Raw genomic sequence first — 5,496 nt, forward strand, 5'->3', positions numbered from 1 at the left:
TACAAAGGTTTTATGTTGTTCTGTTCTCTTTTCCAGTGATTTACCCAATATAAATGTTGTCACAAGGCCTACGTGGAATTTTATGCACATCCTTTAGTATTGTTAGAAGAGTTCTTTATAAGTACATGGTTCATTGGTTTATTGTTGTTAAATGCGACATTATCACCAAAATTCTTAAGATGATGAGGCATATCTTCATTTTTTTTTACTATACAGTGGAATAAGAAAATATTTTGTGTCGTAAGTTTCTCTTTTGTTTTGATACAGTCTTTTTTGTCCGCTTCTAACGCATTGTCTAATACAGCCAGGAAATTTCAATTTCCTGCCTGTGCCCTACTCTTATCTATTCCATCATCAATACATTCAGGGCTATATATTCGTATTACTCTTATTTTACCAGAATAAAAATGCCCACAGGAAGAAATATCAGTAGATTTTCTGTAAACTCTGTATTTAAACCCATTACTATTTCTATGCATTTATTTGTTAATGTCCATTTTCTGTCACTGCTACAAAGTTAAGTATATCTTAGTTTAACCAGACCACTCAGCTGATTAACAGCTCTCCTAGGACTAGATTTATTAAGAACCAATTGGTTACCTAGCAACGGGACCTGCAGCTTATTGTGGAATCCGAACCACATTATAGCGAGAAATGAATTTCTATCACCAGAAATAAATTCCTCTTATTCTTCATTGGTCGGTCGGAGATTCGAACTCGCGGCCAGCAGAGTGCTAGCTGAGAACGGGACCCACTCCCCCAACGAGGAACTGTGTTACTGCTACAAGAATGATAATGTAATTACAATAATAATAGTAAAGAGGATGATCATGAAAGTATACTGAAGATTAGTGGCAGTAACTTTGTGACTTTCAACACTCATTTTGATACCAGACGTTTAACTAGAAGCTTCGTTACTGTTCTTAGAATTTGAAGCAGTTTTTAGTTAATCGGGGCTGACAGGGAGAGCCATTACACATACGGACGCAAGAGAGTAAAAAAATAGATATACTATGCATAATTATCTTGTATATTTGTTAGTGACCTGAAGTAAGATAACACACATCTTCAAGTCTAAAATAGTAAAATAATGAATTCACTCGAGTCATTGGAGATTTTTATCTTATATGAGACGAAAACAATTTTATGTCCTGGCATGAAGGAAAGAAAAGAATCCCTCAAATAATTTTTCCCAGAAAGATTTAGAGCCTCTGAATAAGAATGAGCCAAGAGGACGCAGTAAATCTCTCACTCTATCTCTCTTCTTCACGGCAACTTGACTTTCCACATTATTTTAGAGCTCGGTTTTCTGTGTCAGAGAATATTGTACTGGGATTAAGAAAGAATGCCCTTGAAAATACGCTTAAATACTTACATGCAAAGTTTCCCTTCAATATGCCAAAAGTTTTGTTTACAGACTTTAAACGAAAATAGATATGTCTGTCTGTCACCATCTCTCTCTTTCTGGTGTCGTGTTACCACTCCGCTCTCTCTCTGGTAGATTACAACTTTTGCATAAAGTATCACTGAGCTCCTTCTCGCAATCAACTCAACAGAAAAGACGTCCATATGTTGAATTACTCTAATTGTCTTCTTTACTTTCACTCCGTCATCCATTATTCATAAAAAACTATACCAAAGAGAGACTCTGAATCCTACTAAGTTTCGTTACTTACTTGTACCTTAATTAGCATGAATTTCTTTGAATTACGACCAAAAAGTACTAAAAATATAATTGTATCTCTGAATGCCGAACGTAAATATCTATTCAACGTAATCTGAAATAAACAAACGAAAGAAATTAACAATGTAGAGAGTAACAAAAAAAATGAGAGTGATAGAATTAACGGTCTATCTTATCCTTGTCAGCTTTTATACGCATGAAGAATATTTATTTGTGAATTTATTCGTCTGGGCAACTTTTCCTCAGAGCGATGATTTATATGTTCATACGAAGACGTTGTAATTTACATTGACTTTTCTCATCTTTCATGGATGTGTTAAACCATGGAAATTTTTCCTTTTTTCTCTGCTCCTCTAGTTTACCCTTTATGTTTATATCTTCATACATTTCCCTTCTTCTTTGTGAGCAAGGTGTTGCTTAAACCAAGGAATATATATTTTTTTCTCTTGATATTTTTTCGTTGCTTAGAACTCTTCTTCTGTGTGTACTTGAAACCTTGTAATTTATAATAACAATAAGTATTCTTCTTTCCTTTGAATTGAAATCAGCTCAGCATTTCGACGACATTTATATATGATTTTGCTAATCTATAAAGAAGATTCTTTAAGAAATTTTAGTGGAACAGAACTGTAATTAAGAAATCCTGAAAACTTACTTTATTTATGTTTAATTTTGGATACCTCGTATTTTATAAGATTTATTACCTTAGTTACAAAGTGAAATGTATATCTCAGTAAATTGCCTTTTAAAGTTAGTGAACTCACATTTTTTACTCTATTATTAAGAGTTTCATAGGAGCGCCCAGGATACACTTTACCTTTGCAAGTTAGGTTTGCAAGCTAATTATTGGATACGACCGGTGTTCACCTTGATTTTTACTCAATTTTCAGATTCTGTAATATACAATGATTCCAAAATATTTCAGACTGATTTCTTTATTTCTAGGAACTTATGATTTTCTGAATATTGAATGAAAGATTTAAAAAAAAAAAAGTATGTTGAGACTGCAAGCATTCCTTTTCCAGAAGGGACTACACATTACTTCGCATAGTACAGAAGTAAGAATAAAACAAAAGGGCACTTATATATAACCGATATAATCACGGAGATTTGCGTAATTTCTGGCATTAGCGTTATTTATTACTAATATCTTTGTCTATGAGCTATGCTACCTACCTGAGTTCTTTATGAGTAGTAGCCCAACTATAGGAAAGGACACTTCGAATACATCTGGTCGCTGAAACATTTGCTGGCACCTTTAAAACAGTGCCCTAAACTAGCAGCCTACACGCATACAGAGATTTTTTTTTATGTTATGTACTGTTACTCCTCTCTGCTGTGAAGCCTTAAAGGCATCCTCCAGGCACACGGAGTATTTTAGGTTGGCGGTCTTAAGGATGGATGGTATCGTCTCCATAACGACAGCAGATGATTGGGTATCTATTTTGCTTCTTTGCGCCATGTGAAGAGGTTCACAAAAAAGCACAACTAAGGATGGTCTTATTAAACGTCATAAGTCTGAAAGTACACCGTACTCCTGGGGTGTCTGAGAGGTCCATTGGGGTGTTGATGAGAGGAATAGCATTGTCATTATACCCTTTCGTAATTAAATATGCGATCGTTCTGTCGACAAGAACATTCTTCATTATACCCTTTCGTAATCATATATGCGATGGTTCTGTCGACAAGAACATTCTTCATTATACCCTTTCGTAATTATATATGCGATGGTTCTGTCGACAAGAACATTCTTCATTATACCCTTTCGTAATTATATATCCGAGGGTTCTGTCGGCAAGAACATTCTTCATTATATCCTTTCGTAATTATATATGCGATGGTTCTGTCCACAAGAACATTCTTCATTATACACTTTCGTAATCACATATGTGATGGTTCTGTCCACAAGAACATTCTTCATTATACCCTTTCGTAATTATATATGCGATGGTTCTGTCGACAAGAACATTCTTGAAGAGGGAGTCAGTGTTGAGGGAAATTATGATGATATCGGATCTGTTGCTTCCGACACCTAAAAGGAATTCTGCTGAGGAAATGGTGCTGTATAGAGGAAATTAGCGACGTCCGGTTACTACCGCCTCTTCTTCTCGAGGTATGATTTGTGGGGTTGAGGATGTAGCTAATTATATGTGACGGAGTATATTCCACGCAATTTTTATTTATTTATTATTATTTTTTTTTGAGAGGGGGAGCGGGCTATGAGATTTCTAGCCTTAGCCCTCTCCTTTTCTAGTTGCGACCCGTAAGCTCGACTAACTCCCTTGACCTAGCTTGACGTTCAATTTAACTGAGTCCAAACGATTTTTTTATCTGTAAGGTGAGATGAGGCACTAACCTTCAGGAAACTTTAATTGGCCGTATGTACAGAGACAGTTAAGGGGAGGTAAACAAAAGATGTTTTTGTTGTGAGTGACCGAATGAAGAAATAAAGAAATTAAGGCTTTAAAGCCGAGCACTAAGGCACTTTCAGGCATTCAGGTCATAAGAGAGTAAAAAGAACGTTTGGACAAAATGATAAAAAAATCTAGAAAATAAACGAAATGAAGTCCAAGGATCTAAAGCTGCAACTGGGAGAAAACTTCACACATTAGAAGTTAAAGAGACTGCACAAGATGGGAGGAAGGAAGCTAGAATGGATGTAAAATAAAGATTAAGAAGTTAATGCACCTAGGCGCCGAGGGAACCCAGCAAACACCCTTTAATAATATCTTTAGCGCACGAACTGCGCAGTGAGGGTACTACTCTAATAAGTGGATTTTTGTTACGTCATAAGTAGTTTATAACAGAAGCTTCAAAGTGTATTTAAAACAACATCAAAGAAAGATTCTATCTTATCTATTCATATTTAAAATCATAGAAATGAGTAACATTAAGAAAATTCCAAAGAAACTAGTTGTCTCTACATGAAATCATGAATCAAATGTAGTTTCGTTAACTCTTTCATTTCCCGAATGGCAGTAATACTGAGTAATACGATTTATTAATATTTCGAATGGTAACGAATATTTTCATAAGGAAATGCTACATTTCATCTTTGGATTTCTAAGGGAAAAATATCAAAATTATTTTCATGATGATGAACAAGACGGAGAACTGGTATAAGTCTCTCTTAATAAGGCAACGAGAATATTTCCAGATGTAAATCATAATAAACATCAGGAAATAAAAAAAATTTTCTAAGCACTGACGGCGGATGTGTATTACAGTTCGAATTCCTTTGCTGCGAATAAAAGAAAGACAGATTCACTTCTTTTTTTAATGCTTTCCGCTCCGAGGCAGGTCGCATGTCTTTATTTCTGAGATGAAAAAAACATGAAATGGAATATTACATTACTATTAGGGAGGTAATTCCAGAAACTTACACACACATATACACACCCGCACCTTCACATGCACATATATATATTTTAATCTCATAAGGGTTGTTAGGCAAAATAGCAAGACTAAGAGCGTTATATGAATAACGATAACAGCAATTTCATTTGTTAGTAAAGTACCAAAGGGAAATTCGTTAAAATTTATCGACATATATATATATACATATATATATATATATATATATATATATATATATATATATATATATATATATATATATATATATATATATATATATATATATATATATATATATATATATATATGTATGTATATATATATATATATATATATATATATATATATATATATATATATATATATATATATATATATATATATATATATATATATATATATATATATATATATATATATATATATATATATATATATATATATATATATATATA

Source organism: Macrobrachium rosenbergii, chromosome 1, assembly GCF_040412425.1.
Source record: "Macrobrachium rosenbergii isolate ZJJX-2024 chromosome 1, ASM4041242v1, whole genome shotgun sequence".
Lineage (NCBI taxonomy): Eukaryota > Metazoa > Arthropoda > Malacostraca > Decapoda > Palaemonidae > Macrobrachium > Macrobrachium rosenbergii.